The sequence below is a fragment of the Lathyrus oleraceus genome, chromosome 4 (assembly GCF_024323335.1).
Source record: "Lathyrus oleraceus cultivar Zhongwan6 chromosome 4, CAAS_Psat_ZW6_1.0, whole genome shotgun sequence".
In the NCBI taxonomy this organism is placed as follows: Eukaryota; Viridiplantae; Streptophyta; class Magnoliopsida; order Fabales; family Fabaceae; genus Lathyrus; species Lathyrus oleraceus.
The window spans coordinates 278,542,176-278,564,724 of NC_066582.1; positions in this window are offsets into that span (position 1 = coordinate 278,542,176).

Below are 22,549 nucleotides of genomic sequence, written 5' to 3' on the forward strand. Positions count from 1 at the left end.
GCCATATCAGCAGAATGGCCATAAACTTGCTCTTTTGCTCCTTTTCCAATTTGCTTTTGAATCCACACTGAAACTAGCTGACAACTGCAAAACAAATAAAAATGAACTAAAAGGTGATAAAACATATTGAAATAAAGAGTAATAACATGTGCAATAAGCCTAAAAAACACAATATGATTTCTCATTATCAAACTCCCCCACACCTAGACTGTTGCTTGTCCTCAAGCAATCAACCAACGCAAATGAAAAACAATTAAGTACAACGTCTAAGACATAGGCACGACAAAAATCTAAAAAGTAAGAGGATGCTAGGCTAGTGTTAAATAGATAGGTACTAGATATCTATAATAAGGATACCGTAATGACACATATTCGCATTACATGGACAAAAACTCCTCCTATGCAAAACCAATCTGAATAATGCCATTATAACTCAACCTACACTCTTTGTTCTTTTTCACCTCTTTTTTATTCTAGTGCAATCACATTAAGCCCATTATTTGTACACATTCATGGCAGGCGAACCTGTTAGTTACTATGGTCTCGTTTTCAAAAAAAATCGCACTTACTTAGCAAATTTGCTTAAGCATCAACTAAATTTTGAAGATTTTGTACCGTTGGGCTAAATGATCGGGTGAGGATAACCTAACTTAGAAGGGACATATCTTATCACAGATTTTTCTTTTTGTTTTAAGCCTGAGATCATACACTTATTTGCATCAGCTTCTTACTCAATATGTGTTTAAGATGGTGTTGACTGCTTAAACAAACTACTTAAGAGGATACTTCAAAAACATAGAATTTAAGGTCTTGGAATAATGGTTATTCAAATCAATGTCGCATACTTAGGGAGTTTAAGGTGTTAGGACGGTACCAATATAATTGAAACTTTCCCAAGTCTATTTAACAAAGCCTAAGAATGAGAAACAAACTATACTCTCGATGTGTCATGCCATTGAATCAGAACAATTTTTTTATTGGGGGTCAAATCTAAGGGAATTTTCCAACAAGAGAAAAGAATATCATGCAATATGACTCAACAACACATGTATGACTCGATCAAACACACAAACAGCAAATAAAAACAACTTAAGCTAAAATAAACTAACTAGAAAAATAGTAAAAAATGAAAAATAAAGCGGAAGCTCCTCCCCCACACTTGAACCAAACATTGTCCCCAATGTTTTAGTGCAAGGTGGAAAAAGGGGTAGATAAAACCGGGTAGGTGGCTCAGTGATGTTATCCAGAACCTCTGTCACGTCCAATACCGCCTCTACCGTACACAGAGTGTGGTACATGCTACATATACTCCCTCATATCTGATACTTCCATGCGCACTCCCTCCGTTCATATGCTCGGTGAGGTCACCCATGTTAAGCTCGGTCCTTTCAACAAAGTCAAGCTGATTCTCTCTGATCTGATCAATTGTGACCCTTATCTCCTCTTGCTTCCTTTGTATACTTCTAAGTAGCACGTCACACTCTATATCAATATCATTCCATGTCTAAGCTCACTAAGGATATCATCAACAAATGTCCTCATAACAGTGTAGTCGTACTCCTCGCGGGGTTGATATCCGGATAAGGTACTTGTAAAAGAGTCAGGAAAAGTATGTGTGGTGTGTGCATGGGTGCCAGTATGAGGAGCATCCTACTCCATGCGATCAGGCCTAACATTATCATCAGGGTCAGGGGCATTAGCATCAAAAATCCAGTTAGCACTCAATCACACATTAATACATGTGGCGCAAGGCAAAGTAACTCCCATCACCTCTCTGTTACTAATCATCAAATAATACTTGTCGTTGGGTTTATTCTTAATAAGGCACATGCATTGGCACTAATCAAGATCTGCAAAAGGAGTCTCTAATGGATTAAGTGTAGCCAACTTTGTGCTTAAGTCTAACGCAAGGGCTATAGATGTAATCATCCCTCCAACACAAATAGGACCTCCCATCGTAACACAAGTAGACTAAAGGTGTGTGATCGGTCACCAGTTTCACTATGTTTTTGTTGCTTACCCGACAAGAAACTAAGGATTTTGAGACACTGTGCATGCATTATGGTACATTTAAAGTCAATTTTCATTTCCATAAGATATTTGAGTATTTTTATTTATTTTTTATTTTATATTATGATTTCGCAATTTTATGCGTTGGTTGTCTGTGTTTATGTCCTCCAGGTTCAGGTAGAAGGTCTGAATGATTCTATGCGGGATAGTGAGAAGTTTTGGTGTTCAAGAAAAGATGAGTTTCCAGTTCAGGACGCCAGACACGGCCACCCGTGTCACCTAACACGGGCCGTGTCAGAAGGAAGGTCAAGAAAGTACAAGGAATTCCCAAGATAGTGGCCTGACACGCCCGCTCGTGTCAGCTGACACGACCCGTGTCAGGTCACCTGGGGTGTGTCAACAAGGCAGAGCGCTGACACGGCCGCCCGTGTCAGCCCAAAATGCTAATTTTCCAGTTTTAGGGCTTTTTCACTAGGCCTGAGCTGCAGGGACATTTTGGAGATTTCCACCTTCTGCCAAGGGATTTTCACTATATTAGGAGAGTTTCTACAAGAGAAAAAATTATCTTGAAATGAGGAGAACACAAAATTTTTAGACGAGCAAGGATTACAGAGATCAAGAAATTCGAAGACGGAATGTTTTCATGAGCGGAAGCGATTGAAGATCCAAGTCATCCAATTACTTGTAATGTGTATTTTTTATCCTGAATTTGTTTTGAACAATATGAGTAGCTAAACCCCCCAATGCTATGGGGTGTCCTTGATTTAGAATTGTAATGACTATGAGTTTACGATTACATTTATAATATTGTTTTTATGGTCGTCTTTTGATGTGTTTAATGCTTTCTCTTTAGGACCAATCGAGATTGTTGTATGGTTATCAATAAGGCTAGACCGCCATTGATAAGGTTTTCATAAGATTACTCTGCAGTAGATATCACCTAGGACTAGGGATACCCTGTATGAATCAGAGCATTCTTGATATAATAAAGCTTAACTTCACCCTAATTGCCTATGGACATAAAAATTAGGGTAGAATGATTAAAGGTTTTCTCACCAAGGACTTGGGAGAAAATACCCTTGAGAACTGGTAGTAATTGATATTTGTTGATGCAATAGTGACTCAGAGTTGTTACAGGGATAAATCATACACCTTCCCTGGTATTGTTCCTCTTACCTTGCAAACCCTTATTTTTCATTATTATTTTCCTTTGCCTTTATTTTTATAATTTTGAATTTAAAAATCCCAATTATAAATTTTGTTTACTTGAACGATGTATTGAACTCAATACTAACTTGCAGTCCTTGAGACCGACATTCGGGGAATTTCCCCTTTATTACTATAACGGGTAAAATAGTACACTTGCTATTTTTTAGATCAAGTTTTTGGCGCCTTTGCTGGGGACTGCCAAAATATAGAGTATAATTTTAAGTTCAACTAAAATTTTGTTGCTCTGTAGTAAAATTATTTTTCTATCATTTATATAATTTCATTCACTAATCTGTGTATGCGAGGAGATCCCTCATCAGAATTTCTTTTTGACGCAGAAATTGAGAGAACACTTCACCGGAGACGTAGAGACGTAAGACTGAATTCCAAAGAAGAAGTCCCCTTTGCTCACTCAGGTTCAGAAAAAGAAACTATGGCTGGAAATCCTCCGATTCCACCTCTGGAAAGACTCTTAGGTGACTATGGAGGTGCAAACGTGTCGGGTGGTAGATTGGCCATTGTCAGCCAACCGGTAAATGTGACAAATTTTCTACTGCATCCTAGCAAATCAATCAACTTGAAAGAAAACCTTTCACCAGAAAGGTTAATGAAGGTGCCAACAAGCACTTACAAAGATTTTTGACCATGAGTACTACTTTGAAAATTTATGGTCATACCGATGAAGCAAAAAAATTAAGAATGTACTCGTTCACTTTAGCTGAAGATGCGGAAGAGTGGTTCTACTTTCTCCCAGCCGGAAGTATCACATCATGGGAAGAGATGGAAACTGCATTCTTAAATGAGTATTTTCCAGCATCAGTATTCTTGAGAAAAAGGTATGAAATCCTGAACTTCAAATAGAAGGATGGTGAGTCTTTGGGAGATGCCAACAAAAGATTCAAAAGGGTCTTAGTAGCTTGTCCAACGCATAATATGGATCAAACTGAACAGATACAAATGTTTATTAACGGGTTGAAAATAAAGACAAAACAGTTGATTGATACAGCAGCTGGTGGCTCAACCAATTTCTCAACAGTCACCAGTATTAAAAGGATCATTGAAGCGATAGCCGCGAATGAGCATCTGGAACTATATGATAGGTGTACAAGCAAACCTGAAGGAGTCATTGATTTGAAACTGGAAGCTAATAAAATCTATTTGGAAGATACAATCGCTTATGAAGTAGAAAAGAAATTGAAAGCAATGAATATAGGTACTCAATAGGTAGCTCAAATTCAACCTGCTCAGACCATCACGTGTGAAATCTGTAATGGACCTCACCACATTGTGTATTACTTTGTAACTCCTCAACAAATTGAAGAGATAAAATTATTAAAGCAGAATAATCCCTACTCCAACACTTACAGTCCAGGTTGGAAAAATCATCCAAACTTCTCATGGAATGATCAGAGAGGGAATGTTCCACAACAGGGTCAAGGTCAATATCAGACTCAATATCAACAACAACAAGCTCCAAAGAAAGCATACCGGGAGATTGCCATTGAAAACATGATCTCTCAATGTCTGCAATTCCAATAAGACACTAGAAACAATTATAAAAACACCACTGCCTCTATAAAGAATCTTGAAGCTCAACTGGGTCAGATAGCACAACAACTAGCAAGTTCTCGAACACTAGGTTCCTTACCAAGTGAAACAGTTCAAAATCCAAGAAATCAGGAGAATATTAGTATTTTCACGATGAAAAAGAAAAAGGCCGCTAAAAAGGAAAAAAGCTATACCACCTGGCAGGCCAACTGAAGAGGAAACTAAAAAGGAGACTAAACCGGTGATTAAGTTGCCCTATCCTCAAAGAGTAACAAAGAAGGAACAAGGTGAGTCAGACTTTGAGAAAGTCATGACATTGTTTAAAAAGGTAGAGGGTCATATGTATTTGTTTAAAGCACTCGAGAGAATGCCCATGTACAATAAATTCATGGTAGAGGTAATGGCCGAAAAGAAACCAACAGTAGAAGAACCGATAGCCTAGAAGGAAAAGTATAGTGCAAATTCACTGGAGCAGAAAATTCCAAACAAACAGAAGGATCCTGGAACACTAACAGTGCCATGCACAATTAAAGGAAGAACCTTCAAAAGGGTACTGATAGATTCTAGAGCTAGTGTCAGTTTGACGCCATTATCAATCTATCATAGGTTCGGTATTAAAAATGTCAGTGATACAAAGACAAATCTGAAGTTTGCGGATCACTCGAGAAAGGATGCATATGGTATAGCAGAAGACGTACTGGTAACAATAGAGGATTTGAGTTTTCCTGTTGATTTTGTAATCTTAGACATACCTGAAGATAATGAGGCACCCATCATTCTGGGTCGACCTTTCATGTAGACAAGTCGATGCAATCTCGACATGGACCAGAACACGTTAACCGTGAAAATCCACGACAAAGAAATAACATTGAATTCTATTGAAGACCAGGAGCTAGAGGAAGATACAGAATCTCATTATCAAGTAGGATTGATTAGGACAGAAGCGAGAAGGCTAAGTAACATACCAACATCAGAGAAAGATACAGGGAGACCCTCTCGACTCTCACCACTTTCATTAGCAACCCTGAATGGAAAGACTCGTATCTCCATTCCAAAAGCCAAGAGAAAGAAAATGAAAAACACGGTAAGGAGATGGAGGTGGGAAAGGACTTATGGCACGAAGGAATCCAAACTTATGAAAAATATGGCTTCCTAGTTTTGGACAAGAGGTGCAACAAGGTTTGGAGGCTAAAGTACCCCCCCATAACAAGGGAAAATGAACAATCGAGCCATGCGACATAAAACGAAGTGCTTTGTGGGAGGCAACCCACGCGTTGTTATTTCTAATTATAGTTTGTGTTTGTTTGTTATTTTAGGTTTACACAGTGCCTTGCATAAAAGGGTGAAGGTACTCACATGGAAAAAGTTGGAAAAATGAGCAGAGAAGCAACCTGACATGGACCGTGTCAGGCCTGCGGATTTGAATTTTTTTTGGAAAATTTGAATTTCGTGTGGGAATGTTACACTTTCCACCCTAACCCCCTCAGTAGGACACTATGAGTCACCCTCCTTCTATCTTGTTCTAAAACATTGAGGCCAATGTTTAGTTCAAGTGTGGGGGAGGTTTTTTTTATGTTTTATGTGATTATTTTCCAATATGTACCATTTCACATTTGTTTTCTTTTGTTCGGGTATCATGTGCTGCATGTATTTCAGGTTTTTGGTGTACTGTTGGATTAGGTGACGACCATTAGTGGTAGTGGATGAAATGATCGCTCCACTTCCTATTTCTTGTTGTGAAGGATCTTCCTAGAAAGTCGATACTGCTTAAGAAAAGATCAGACGCAACTTCCAAATCTCAACTAACGTAGGTTCCTTGTGCATTCCGAGTTGAGTAAGAAGTCACACCATACTCGAAGTATTGTAGATGTCGTCAAGCTTTACCTAACATGGTGAGTGCATAAAAATCCAAACACATTTGTCATCATGAGTGATATTCAGGTATGTCTTTATCACTCTGATTTTGCGTATGTTCTTTGGGAATTTCACTGCATGTATACACACACTGAGGAACGTTGTTTGATTATAGCCCTGAGCCTTTCTAGCCATCCCGTTAATGTTATCCTTTGTTAACCCCATTTGAGCATGTATCATTTGTTTGTCTAACCACATAACACTTCCTTACCCTGTTCGGGGTCAATGTGATGTCATTAAGCTATGTTAAAATCTAAGTTTGGGGTAAACCCCATAAGTATCAAAAACCCAAGGTGAGTTCGGAAAAAAAAATAAGAAGAAGAAAAACGACCATAAAAAAATGAGAAAATGAAATGTAGTCGATGGTTCAAAAGAAGCACTCACCGAAGGAAGAGCACTCATTTGAAAAAAAAGATAGAATATCAAAGAAAAATTGGGCAAATGAGAAAGAAAAGAATAAAACACAGTGAAAAGAATATTAACATTGGCTCTGAATCCAAAGTCACTAATTTTCCCTTTTGTTTGTATTTACCACACCATAACCTAAGCCCTGTTACAACCCAAAAGACCTCAAAAAGTATGTGTTGTGTGTAGTTGATACGAAAGGAGAAACTATTCAAACTTATGAGTTGATATTGCATATTCTGAATTGGGAGTGAAAACACTTTAACCCCGAGAGACTTGGTGAGAGTGTGATATAAGCTGACAGGTGAAGCGGTACCTCGATGTGGATGTGCGACAGAAAACTCATTGGGAAAAGCAGAAACTATAAAAGGGAGAGTGAAGGCGTTGGCGAAAGATTTCAGGAGTATCATGGTAAGAATACAAATTTTGGGAAGTGACACACTGTGTCGTATAGGACATTACTTGAGGACAAGCAATGAGCTAAGTTTGGGGTTATGATCGGTCACCTTTTTCACTATGTTTTTGTTGCTTACCCGACAAGAAACAAAAGATTTTGAGACACTGTGCATGCATTATGGTACCTTTAAAGTCAATTTTCATTTCTGTAAGAAATTTGAGCATTTTTATTAATTTTAAATTTTATATTATGTTTTCTTGATTTTATGCGTTGGTTGTCTATGTTTATGTCCTCCAGGTTCAGGTAGAAGGTCTGAGGGATTCGATGCGGGACAATGAGAAGTTCTGATGTTTGAGAAAAGATGAGTTTCCAGTTCATGAGGCATGACACGGACCGTGTCAGGAGGAAGGCCAAAAAAGTACAAGGAATGCCCAAGACAGGGGCCTGACACGGTCGCCCGTGTGAGGTCACCTGGGCGTGTGAACAAGCCAGAGAGCTGACACGATCGTGTCAGCCCAAAATGCTAATTTTCTAGTTTTTGGGCTTTTTCACTAGGCTTGAGCTGTAGGGACATTTTGGATATTTCCACCTTCTACCAAGGGATTTCACTATATTATGAGAGTTTCTACAAGAGAAAAAATCATCTTGGAACGAGGCGAACACAGAATTTTCAGACGAACAAGGACTACAGAGATCAAGGAATTCTGAGATTGGAAGGTTTTCATGAGCGGAAGCAATTGAAGATCCAATTCATCCAATTACTTGTAATGTGTATTTTTATCTTGAATTTGTTTTGAACAATATGAGTAGATAAACTCCCCAATGCTAGGGGGTGTCCCTGATTTAAAATTGTAATGACTATGAGTTTATGATTGCATTTATAATATTGTTTTTACTCTAATCTTTTGATGTGTTTAATGCTTTCTCTTTCGGACCAATCGAGATTATTGTATGGTTATCAATAAGGCTGGACCGCCATTGATAAGATTTTCATAAGATTATTTTGTAGTAGATATCACCTTGAACTAGGGATACCCTATATGAATCAGAGCATTCTTGATATAATAAAGCTTAACTTCACCCTAATTGCCTATGGACATAGAAATTAGGATAAAATGATTAAAGGTTTTCTCACCAAGGACTTGGGAGAAAATACCCTTGAGAACTGGTAGTAATTAATATTTGTTGATGCAATAGTGACTCAGAGTTGTTACAGGGATAAATTATACACCTTCCCTGGCATTGTTCCTCTTACCATACAAGCCCTTATTTTTCATTATTATTTTCCTTTTCCTTTATTTTTGAAATTCTGGTATCATATATGAGATGTCGAAGGTAATGTCACGACACTAATATCTGAACTACAACTAAAATATAAACAGGAATTACAAACAAAGAAACAATTGAACAAGTGACACAAGCAATTGTTAACCCAGTTCGGTGCAAACTCACCTACGTCTGGGGGCTACCAAACCAGGAAGGAAATCCACTAAACAAAATTAGTTCAAAGACTCTCAGTAAACAACTTCAAGTTACAGTCTTTTCACCTAATCTCTACCCGTGTGACTTCTAACTAAGAACTCTTAGATATGAGAGCCTACTCACTCCCCGTCAATCACAGCAGTGATATAAAAACAAATATTACAAAGAAAGAAGACACTCTTCAAGAACACATACTTGATCTTGCTTAAAATCTTCAACCAAGTAAACACACACTCATGCTTCAAAGCTTAGAGTGGATAAATTACAACACAAAAGTCAGTCCAATTCAAACATCAATAAGATGAATGAATGGCTCACAATACACAAGCTCACACAAGACTAAAACCCTAAAACTCTCTCACTATTTCGTTCGTTTCTTGTGTGTCAAAACCAGGTTTTACATGGCCTTTAAATAGAAGCTTTTGAATGGGCCTGGGCATCATAAAACCCTAAATCTATTTTCCTTGCGTATCTTCTTATTAACGACAGCTAATCATCCCTTATTGAAAAATAGATCATTCTGGTTTTAAATCAAATTACTCCTTGAATAGCGCATTCAATCTCCACATAATCACACACAGATTTGCATGAAAAGCGCAATCTTAAGATACATAACATTCAAACTGAATATTCTGTATACACATGTCTTAACATCGGGTCTGGCATCTTAGCTAAATCCTGCACAACCATATTTAAACATCCTGCGGGAAACTGATATCACATGTCAAGATAACACGCGTGACAACTTGTGATAGCTCTAGGTTTTTCCAAAATTGATGCCAACACATAGAACCAACAAACTCCCCCTTTGGCAAATTTTGGCTAAAACATACATCAGATCATATGTTTCACAAAAATCAATCACAATATCAGTTCAGCAGCAGAAGTAAACATACACACATTACTAGCAAAAATAGCAACTAGTAAACACACATGCTCTTGTGCTCAGAACACACCACCTCCCCCTTCAGCTAGCACCAATCTGCTTTACACAGACAAAACACTTCCCCCTTTTCTCCCTCTTTGTATCAAACATCCAACATCATCTATAGCTATAGCTACTTCTCCCCCTTTTTATCCAAAAGAGACCAAAGAGACAAAATAAATGTCTATTCAGTCAAAAACCAGAATGTCAAAATTTAAGGGTTACAGAACCAAGTACATAAACAACTTTAAACAAGCTGAGATACAAACCAACAAAGTAAACATCAAAGCAACAGAACATAACTGCCAAAATCCAAAAAATCCATCAACACAGCAACAAAAATCATCACATCAATGGGGGCCAAATTCAAAGGAGCTAATCAGAGGAGCTTGAGCTTGCAGCTTCATCAGCATCAGAAACAGAATTGCCACTTGTCTCATCATTAGTTGCAGACTTCTCACTAGAGGTGTGGGCTTCAGCTTCATTAGCATGTTCAATATTCTCACCTTCAGCTTGCTCCAAGCTTGCAATCAAGGCTTCCAACGATTTCTTCCTAGCTGTTGCTACCCTTATCCCTTCACCCAGCTCTTTACACGTCTCCTTCAGCTCAACAATAAGTCCAACTTTTTAGGCTGGCTTTTTCATAGCAGATGTCATGATAATGTCTTCGACATGACTACCTTCGAACAGTTTATAGTGCACTGACAGAGCAAGTTTTCTTCTACTTGGTGGGTTATTAGTACTCAAAATCCCAGGGTGTTGACTCAGGATAATCCCACAAATCATAGAGGGAAAGGCTATAGGCAGCTTCACTGCATTAGTAGATGCATGTTTGACAATTTGTTCAAACATAAATCTACCATAGTCAAATTTTAGTTTGGTTCCAACAGCAAAGATAAATCTTCCAAGGGTATTAGAAATTGTGGAAATATGGTTGGTAGGCACCTAATTTGCATATCCTATTTTATGCAATATAGCATACTTTACAGTCAGCTTCCCAGCAGGAAAATGCTTTTTAATAGGCCACCCTTTCACCTGCCTTGCTGTAATTTCTCTACGGACCTCATTGTCTGTAGCTTCCAATTCACCTGCACCCTCTACTCTTCTTCCTAGAAAATTGTTAATGACAGTGGGAGAGAATGTGATACAATTACCTATCACAAATACTTTGCAAAATTCCTTGTTGTTCTTATCAGCAATATCTTTAGGAATGTTAACAATGAATTCCTTGACCAATCCCTCATAGCATTGAGGTAACCCAACCACAATCTTCATTAACCCAACATTCTTTATTAGGTCCATGACCTCTTTGACTTCAACAACCTCCTTTCCTAACTCCCTCTCTACAGCCACCCTTCTTTGAATCACAAATTTCCATTTGGCAGCTCCATCTTCAAGATGGAAAGAGATATTATCCAAATGCATAACAACAACTTTCACAGGGGACTTCCTCACAGTGGTCCTCTTTACAGGGGAGATGTCAGGGACATCTTCCACAACATCTTCTTCAGACTCAGAAACTTCTCTAACCTTCCTCTTCTTCACATCAACCTTTCTCCAATATTTGGAAGGACCAACACCAGCAATCTTCTTAGCTGTTTTAGCTGACATCATTTCAGCCATAGATCTTCCTTTTCTAGTCTTCATATGCTTAGCCACATTAGGCTTTAAGTGATAAAGTAAGCTATCCTCTGGATCATCATACCTATCACCCTCTAGGTCAATCATAATGTTTGCAGCATCATGCTTCTCAGAGTGGGAAGCATTGGCAGTTGTAGATGCCACAAATTTTCCTTTACCAGCCACAGTTTGCCCTAGAGAGCACAAACCTTTAGCAGCCATGTCCTTCTCAGATCTAAAGGAATCATCATCCTTCTCACTATGATATTCAACCTCAGGAGAGAGGTACATTTTAGACAGGGGAGTAGAGACTCCCTTCACAGAATGTCCTTCATTAAGGATTCTAGTGACTAGGTTTCTTATGGCACAATCAGTGTGGTGTATATCTTCCTTAGAACTAGTGGCATGAGTTGAGCTAGAAGGGATACTAGAGTTGTTACCTTGATTGGGGCATGCAGAAGCTGATGCATCCATGGGATGGTTTAAATCAAGGGCTTTGCCTGGAATAACAGGCAGAGGGACCACATCCAAAATCTCATCATCGTGAGTGTCCATGGAAGGAGTGCTATCCTTGTGAGTAAGCTTAGTAGTTTTGAACCAGATGAAGTTTGATGTTGTGACATCTTGACGTTTCTGTGGAAAAATTTCAGTTGCCCTAGCAGAGGAGTTTGAGGAAGAAGCAGGGAGTTGGAAAAGTTGGAGTAGGTAGTGAGGTTGCGTGTGAAAAGGTAATAGATGGTATTTCCAAGACTAGGTGAAAATTTACCATAAAGGGGGCACTTTATTTTAAGAAAGTAGACAATAATTTGATTACCTTTTCCACTCCATATTAATTGCTACAAATTTTCATAAATGAAAATCCCTAATTTCCCTCTTAGGAATTCAAATTGATTTTCATCCAAGGCCTTTGTAAAAATATCAGCTAACTGCATCTCAGTAGAAACATGCTCTAGGGCTACAATTTTATCCTCCACGAGTTCTCTAATAAAATGGTGACGGATATCAATATGTTTTTTCTTGCTGTGCTGAATAGGATTCTTAGAAATGTTTATAGCATTCAGGTTGTCACAGTACAATGTCATGACATCTTGCGTGACATTGTATTTAGTCAACATTTGTTTCATCCACACCAGTTGAGAACAACTACTTCCAGCTGCTATGTATTCAGCTTCAGCAGTAGACAGAGACACACAATTTTGTTTCTTACTAAACCATGATATTAAATTTTTCCCCAAGAAGAAGCATCCTCCTGATGTGCTTTTCCTATCATCAGCACTTCCAGCCCAATCAACATCACAATATCCAGACAACACATATTCAGATCCATGATTGTATAGCATCCCATAGTCACTAGTGCCATTGACATATTTCAGGATCCTTTTCACTTGGTTTATGTGACTCACCTTTGATCCAGCTTGATATCTAGCACATACACCTACAGCAAAAGTAATGTCAGGTCTGCTTGCTGTGAGATATAGCAGACTCCCTATCATGCTTCTGTAGAGACTTTGATCCACACTGACACCACTTTCATCTTTAGACACTTTCAGATGAGTAGGGGCGGGTGTCTTTTTGTGGCTTGCATTCTCCATGCCAAACTTCTTGACAATATTTTTGGCATGTTTACTTTGAGATAGAAAGATAGAATCTTCCATCTGCTTGACTTGTAGCCCAAGAAAATAGGTTAGTTCTCCAACAAGGCTTATGTCAAATTTAGACTGCATTTGTTCAACAAAATGTTGAACCATCTTACTTGACATCCCACCAAACACAATATCATCCACATATATCTGAGCCACCATGAGCTTTCCTCCTTCAGTTTTGACAAATAAATTCTTATCAATGCCTCCTTTCCTGTATCCATTGTCAATGAGAAACACTGTGAGTCTCTCATACCAACCTATAGGAGCTTGTTTCAACCCATAGAGGGCTTTCCTCAACTTATACACATGCTTTGGAAAATTTGGGTCTGTGAACCCTTTAGGTTGTTCAACATACACTTCCTCATTTAAGTAGCCATTTAAGAAGGCACTTTTCACATGCATTTGGAACAGTTTAAACTTCAGAATACATGCCACTCCGAGTAGTAATCTAATGGACTCCAGGCGAGCTACAGGAGCAAATGTTTCATCAAAGTCAACTCCTTCAACTTGAGTGTATCCTTGTGCTACCAATCTTGCTTTATTTTTAGTAACCACACCTTTTTCATCAAATTTATTCTTGTAAACCTACTTTGTTCCAATAACATTTATTCCTTCAGGTCTTGGAATCAATTCCCACTCTTGATTTCTCTTGGATTGGCCTAACTCTTCCTGCATGGCATTGATCCAAAATTCATCAATTAAGGCTTCTTTGACATTCTTGGGCTCAATCTTGGACACAAAACAGGCATGTGAGATCACTTCCCTTGATCTAGTGGTGACCCCTTCATTTGGGTCTCCTATAATAAGATCTTCCGTATGATCCTTCTGAATTCTGATAGAGGGTCCCTTGTTAATTTTATCAGCTTCGGGTTCAGCTTGAGTGGACTCACTCTCATTTATTTTGTCTAGGAGATCAGCTAGGGCATCATTCAGAGATGTTTCAACATCGTCTGTGACATCAGTCTCTTGATCATCAACAACAACATTGATAGATTCCATCATAACTTTTGTTCTGGAATTAAAAACTCTAAACGCTATGATGTTTGTTGAGTAGCCCAGAAATATTCCTTCATCACTCTTGGGGTCCATTTTCCTTCTTTGTTCACGATCAGCCAGGATATAACATTTACTACCAAACACATGGAAGTATTTGACAGTAGGTCTTCTTCCCTTCCAGACTTCATATAAAGTGGTTGGGGTCCCTTTCTTCAAGGTTAATCTGTTGTGAACATATCAGGCCGTGTTCATAGCTTTATCCTAGAAGTGGTAAGGCAACTTCTTAGCATGAATCATAGCTCTAGCAGATTCTTGGAGAGTTCTATTTTTCCTTTCTACCACACCATTTTGCTGAGGGGTAATGGGAGAGGAGAACTCATGACCAATTCCTTCAGATGAACAGAATTCAGCAAATTTACTGTTCTCAAATTCTTTCCCATGGTCACTTCTGATTCTGATAACATGACTCTCTTTTTCTCTTTGAAGTCTTAGGCAAAGATCTTTGAACACATCAAACACATCAGATTTTTCCCTTATAAAATTTACCCAGGTATATCTGGAGAAGTCGTCCTCCACAACATAAGCATACCTTTTCCCACCAAGACTTTCCACCTGCATAGGTCCCATCAAGTCCATGTGGAGAAGTTCCATCACTCTATATGTGGTGTCATGTTTGATCTTCTGATGTGACATCTTTGTCTGCTTTCCAATCTGACACTCACCACAAACTCTTCCTTCATCAATCTTTAATTTTAGGATTCCTCTGACAGCTTCAACAAATATAATCCTTTTCATTCCTTTAAGATGCAGATGACCCAGTTTTTGATTCCATAGTTTCACTTATTTTCTTTAGCTAGAGTACACATTGATGAATAACTAGTTTCTTGAGAATTCCACATATAGCAGTTGTTCTTAGACCTGACTCCTTTCATGATCACCTCATTTTTTTCATTAGTAATCAAGCATTCAGTTTTTGTGAAGTTCACATTTAGACCTTGGTCGCATGGTTGACTGATACTGATCAGGTTTCTAGTCAATCCTTTAACAAACAACACATTATCAAGGTTAGGGACTCTATGACAGTTTAGCTTTCCAATCCCCTTGATTTCACCCTTTGCTCCATCACCAAAATTTACATAGCTGGTGGCATGAGGTTGGAGGTCAATTAGTAGGTTTTTTCTTCCAATCATGTGTCTGGAGCATCCACTGTCAAAGTACCAGTCTTCTTTGACTGAAACTCTGAAGGAAGTGTGAGCTATCAAGTTAGTAGCACCATCCCTAGGAACCCACTATTTTCTGTTAACAAGGATGTGTTGTTTGGGTCTAGGTTAATGCTGAGTAGTACTAGGACAACCATACAACTTAAAGCATAATGGTTTTATTTGGCCAAATTTCCCACAGTAATGACATCTCCATCTTTGGTGTTTTCCTTTATGTTGTCTTTCCTTGTGATGTTGAGACACCTAATGTGACATCTTTGGTTTGCTGCCAGTGGGACTACACTCAAGAAAGGATTCATTGAACCCAAGGCCAGTCATGTCTCCTGCCATCTTTCCAGTCTGGAGGATTTTGTGTGTCAGATCCACTATTTAGCATTCTTACATACTTGGTTATCTCATGCAGTTTGGAATTCAGGAACACTGCTTCGATCTTCAACTTAGAAATGGTTTCTAAGTGTTCTGTCTTCTCATCCTCTAGTTGGGTTATCAATTTCTTCTGATTCTCCACTTGTTGACACACTTCTTCACTTCTGAAATATAACTTCCTGTAGGTAGTAGCTAATTCATCAAAAGTTACTTCATCATCACTGGAGTCTTCATCAGAATCCCATCTTCCAGTCAAGGCAGTCACAAGATTGACAGACTCTCCTTCTGTTTCACTTTCATCAGACCAAGTAGCATCAAGACTCTTCTTCTGTTTCTTGAGATAGGTCCCACATTCAGCTCTAATGTGTCCATACCCTTCACATTCATGGCACTGAATTCCTTTGCCATGTTTGGATTTTTCCTCAAATTTTGTTCTTCTTCCAGCACCATTGGACCTACTGATGTCAAATGAATTGTTCTTGACATTAGACTTTGACCTTACATCCATCCTCTTCAGGAGTTTGTTGAATTGTCTCCCAAGTAATGCTACATCATTTGCTAGATCTTCATCAGTATCTTGACTACTGCCTTCCTCTTTCTCTTCAGTGTTTGACATAAAGGCTATGAATTCGGAATCTTTATTTAGTAAGCACGTTAGTGGTTTGGTTATTTTAGAGAAATCTTTAATGAATCGTCGGCAGAAATCGACATGTCCTAAGAAACTGCGAATTTCTCTAACGGTTTTTGGAGGTTGAAGATTTTCTATCATTTCTATTTTTTCTTTATCCACTTCAATTCCTTGGTTGGATATAACATGTCCAAGTAAGACTCCTTGTCGGACCATGAAATGGCATTTTTCCCAGTTCAGTACGAGATTGACCTTAACGCATCTCTCAAGTACCATTTCTAGGTTCAAAAGACATCCTTCAAAACTTTGCCATCAAACAGAGAAATCGTCCATAAACACTTCCATTATGTCTTCTATAAAATCAACAAATATTGACATCATACATCTCTGAAATGTTGCAGGAGTGTTACACAGTCCAAACGACATTCGTCGATAAGCAAACGTACCATAAGGACAAATGAAGCTTGTCTTTTCTTGGTCATCAGGACTAATAGGAATTTGGAAGAATCCTTAGTACCCGTCTAAATAATAGAAATGAGAATGTTTAGCCAGTCGTTTAAGAATTTGATTGATGAAAGGCAATGGAAAGTGATCTTTATGAGTGGCTTTATTCTATTTTCTATAGTCTATGCACATCTTTCATCCGGTTTGAATTCGTTTTGCTATGGATTCTCCCTTTTCATTACTAACAACTGTAACACCTCCCTTCTTTGGTACGACATGTACTGGGCTGACCCAGTTACTGTCGGATATCGGGTACATAATTCCTGCTTCTAATAGATTTTTCACCTCCTTCTTGACTACATCGCTCAAGATAGGATTTATTCTTCTCTAATGTTCTCTAAAGGTTTACAGTCCTCCTCTATCATAATTTGATGCATACATATAGAGGGACTTATTCCTTTTAGGTCTAAGATGTTATAGCCTAAAGTTTTTAGATACTTTCTTAAGACATGAAGTAATTTTTCGGTTTCTATTTGTCCTAAGTCAGCATTGACTATTACTGGTCGTTCAAGCTCGGTGTCTAGGAATGCGTACCTTAGGTCTTTGGGTAGTGTTTTAAGTTCTACCGAAGGTTTCTTTGGGCATGGCATAAGATTAGCTGTTAGTGCTAGACATTCCCTCGGTTTGTCATCTACGTATGGCTCAAGCCAATTATCGTCTACGAATATAGGAGGCGCTGGAATCTTTAGTACTTCAGTATACTTAGATGTTTCCCTCTCCATATCTTTCACACATTCGTCGATGACGTCTAAGAGACAACATGAATCTTCTATAGCTGGCGCCTTTAAGAATTGAGCTAAAATAAATTCAATTTTTTCTTCACCAACTTCAAAAGTTAATTTTCCTTTCTTGTCATCAGTGATGGTTTTAGCTGTGGCTAAAAAGGGTCTTCCTAAAATTATAGGGATATGGGAATCCTTCTTTATATCCATTATTACAAATTCGGTGGGATTATATAATTGACATATACTAACGGGAACGTTCTCTAGCATACCTATTGGAAATTTAACAGAATGGTCCGCTAGTTGTAGAGACATCTTCGTTGGTCTTAGTTCTCCTAAATTTAGTTTCTTTCATGTGGATAAAGGAATTAAACTAACATTGGATCCTAAGTTGCACAGAGCTTTATTTTGGTTCATATGAAGGCATTTTCATAATGGCTTATGTGAATGATATAGTGGTATTAAGCTGCTTCAGAAGTTCTACGAATTTCTTAAATTGTCCTTCATTTTTAGAGTTAGCAAGTCTTTGAGGATAAGATACATGTGATTTGTATGGTGGCGGAGGCACATAAGGCGGTTCTTTATCTTATACATCTTCACTTTTGTCTTCCTTCCGATTCTCGTTTACCTTTTTAGTTACTTTACCATAGTTTTGATACATGGCTGGATTTTGGAGTCTTGGGTCGACTGGTCCATCTAATTTTGTCCCACATCACAATGAGAAAGCATTAGCATTACCTTTTGGGTTTGGTTGTGCTTGACCAGGAAATGCTCCAGTTGGGGCTGCTATTGTTGCTTGTTGTTAGACTACCTGGGAAATTTGGGTTTCTAACATTTTATTATGGGTAGCCATAGCATCAAGTTTACTTGACAAATGTTTCATCAGTTCACTCGTATGAGCATTTTGATTTGCGAAATCTTTGTTTTGTTCAGCTTGAGCATTCATAAAGTTTTCCATCATGATATCTATATTTGACTTTCTAGGTGCTTGTGGAGAAACAGACGCTCCTTTCTGATATTCCCGGTGGAACAACAGGTGTTCGGTTTGGAGGAAACAGAGCATTGTTGTTTTTATAAGAATAGTTCGGATGATTTCTCCAGCCAGGATTGTAAGTATTGGAATATGGGTTTCCTTGAGCGTAATTTACTTGGTCGGTAGGAATACCAGCCAATAACTGACAATCAACATTAGTGTGCTTGGGGGTTCCACACAATTCATAGTTTTGTGTTACTGCAACTACGGTAGTTGCTGGTGTTATGGCTAAGCTTTCGATCTTTTGAGTAAGTGCATCCATTTTAGCATTGACGCGGTTTATGCCATTAACTTCGTTAATTCCTCCTTTCGGAGTTGGTTTTTCGATAGCAGCGCGCTCACCTCCCCATTGGAAATGATTTTGAGCCATGTTCTCGATGAGTTCATAGGCTTCATCATCTGGTTTGTTCATTAAAGCACCGCCAGCTACAACGCTCAAGTTCATTTTAATGTTATACAAAAGGCCATTGTAAAAATTATAGATAATCAACCATTGCTCAATTCCATGGTGTGGACAAAGTCTCATCATGTCCTTGTATCTTTCCCAAGCGTCGAAAAGAGATTTGTTGTCTTTTTGCTTAAATATGTTGATTTACGCTCTTAGCATAGACGTCTTGCTTGGTGGGAAATATCGGGCTAAGAAGACTTTCTTCAACTCATCCCATGTGGTTATAAAGTTCGAAGGTAGAGACTGGAGCCAAGCTCTAGCACTATCTCTTTAGGAAAATGGGAAAAAAATAGTCTAATTGCTTCGGGACTGACACCATTTTCTTTCACTATGTCTGCGTACTGCACAAACACTGACAAATGTAATTTTGGATCGTCTGTAGGACTACCTGAAAATTGGTTTTGTTGAACGGATGATAACAGTGAAGGTTTCAACTCGAAATCGTTTTGTTCGATGGCAGGGGCAACAATGTTGTTATGTGGTTCCTCCTGTGAATGAACATCATAATAATTAAGAGGACAATTTTGTGGTCCTTCATCCATAACTGGTTTAGATTCTAATTTTTGTTTTGGAAAAGGAAGATTGTACTTAATTCAGAAATTATAAACTCGGCATCTTAGATTAATACAACGCTCGATATCATCAATTTGTTTCTCCAAATCTTTGCTCTAAGAGTGAGGGCTTGGCATACAATTGACGGTTTAGAAGGGTAAATAAAATAAAAGTTTCCTTAGTCTATACTGCACAACAACGGAATCACAATATTGACTAATCTAGTCCTTGACAACGGAGCCAAAAACTATCGCGACTAACGTGTCTGTCGGGTAATAACTGCAAGTATACAGTTTATCACGTAGTTTTAAAAGATTGTCGAACCCACAGAGACTAATAATCAAAATAATGTTATTTATCGTTGCAATGCAAAGCTAAGATTAAAGGTTAAAAGGATACAATGGAAGTATAAACGCTAATTGCTAGAGGTTTGAAAATGATGATAAAATGAGCCTGGAATATGGATTTCGTGTTCCTAAGGGATTAGGTAGAATTCAGGTACTAATTACGATTTTATTACATTTTGTAGAAAATATTGATATAAAGGCCTCGTCTTACACTCTCGCACTATCAGCTAGAACCTTAGTTTGTTCTTCACTCTCGTGTCAAAACAATGAAACATACAATTGGAAACTAAAACCAAAACAAAATTTAATCACAGTTTCGCGCCTATTGTTTCTACCGAGTCCCGTCGGTAACAACGGTCCTCATACTCCGGACTCAGGGATATTTAGCAAGATGTTATTTTAATTAAAAACAGCATGATCAAAGCAACTAAACTTAAAAACAGCATGGCATGTAATGTAGTAAAGGCAATAACAAGTATAAATAATAAAGTGGTAAAAACTTGAAATTAAAGAAAATAAGACTTTGAATTGAAATGAAAATGTCGGCAGGCTTGTTCTTGATCTAAGAGTACAATGAAGACATAAATTTTGTTTAGGTTTCTCAGGGATTCGATAAGAGAAACTAGAACTGGAACTTCTTACAAAAAGGGGAAGTTTATTTCCAACGGAAGATTAATCTCAGACATTCTAGTAGAGAGTGGTCTTGTTGAAGACCTTCTGGTAAATGGATTAACTGATGAGTTAGTTAAGGATGCTGGGAAAGTATTTTGGGGGAATAATTTGAAAAGCATGGGTCTTATTTCAAAAGTTGTTAAGCCAAATCACATTTTTTCAAAGGAAGATATTTATGGAACAAGGATTCTTGTTGCTAATTTCCCAATCTTCACCAAGGTTGATCCTCCAGATGTTCTGGCATACTAACTTACTAGTTGTATTGAAGAAGGAATTGATCCATTGGTTGATCCATTCAACCTTCCATACACTTACCCAGATGCTCATGGAGAGAGAAAGAAAAGCAGTACGAAGAAAGATGCTCAAGGAGAAGGAACTTCTGAACCGCAGAAGAAGAAGAAGAAGAAGGTGGAAATATTTCTGGATGAGGATGGTGTGCCTCTCGATGAGCGCCAAAAAGCTATGATTCTGAAGGATACTTATGGTGTTGCCCAACAGTCATCCAAGGCATCTGATGCACCCATTTTTGGTAAGTCTCCTATGGCCAAAACTCTTTTCATTTATGATACTAATATTTCTGATAGTGTCTTACCAACACCACCTCCATCTCCATCTCATAACATTTTTACCATTCCAAATTCAATAATTTTATCTCAACAAAAAAAAACCACAAACACCACCTCATCCACCAATTCTATCATCACCCATTCCACCACCATTTCAAGATGTGTTTGTTCCCCAACCACAAAATCCAAATGAAACACCCAAAAAATCTCCTTCGAGAGATTCTGGTGACCAAGAGTCTAAGGGCACTCCCAAAGGATTGTTCAAATTTAAACCAGATCATGTTGTGTCTGATTCTGATGATGAACAATATACAAACCTTCACTCTCTTGTTATTCCAAGTGTTTATGGCCCTTACTTTCACTTTACAATCACTGATGTTTCTGTCAGATATCCTAGCCAACCAAAACCTAAAGAACCTAATGTTGGTAAGATTCTGAAGAAATTTGAATCAAATTCAAAAAAATTCTTCACATTGTTATATGGACTAATGTTCTATCCACTAATCCAGCAGGAAGTGATGCGGAATAGGAAGCATATCGAAGATGGGTTAACTCCAAAATTTATAAGTTGGAGAACTTTGGATATAAATTTTCTGAAAGAATTTTCCGTTCAAGGTTTGAACCTACAATGTAAGCCTTACAGTTAAAACATGCTCCATTATGTCCTCCTGCTCCTGAAGAAGCTTCTAGACATCCAAATGTTGTCATGGAAGATGCTTCTGCTCTGATGGACCGAGGGAAGAAAGTTATTTCTGAAGATCAACAACAAGCTCAAGATAGTGATCTAGAACAACAAATTATTGTTTCTGAGAATCAACATGTTGCTAGAACTTCTTCTGATAGAATTCGTGAAGCTATTATGAAGACTCTCGCTGAGATGAAGGAATAAAGTGCCATGGTCAGACAACGCTTGGATAAGTAGGATCTTCTGTTCGAAATTATTCTTTCTAGACTTCCGCCTCCTCCTCTGCCACAGGACCCTAACCCTTAGTTTTTCTTTTCAAAAGCATTTATGCATTTTTGTGTTTTTATTTTGTCTAAGTGTTTTTGTTTATGTTTTACATGTTTTGTACTATTGTGCCTTTTGGAATTTTGGTATTAATAAACTCTTGTTGTTTCCTTACTTTATTTTGTCCATGTCTTTTTGATTGATGACAAATGGGGAGAAATGTAATTGGTTTTGATATACATATGTTCATGAATCAGAACTCAAACATTTTCAAATGTTTACTTCAAAGAATATTTTGTTAGTTGTTTTTTAGGGAAAGTCGGGAAGATTAGAAGCTCTTGAAGTTTTTCAGATCAAAACTTAAGTTACCAGTTTCTGAAGAAATAGTTTACC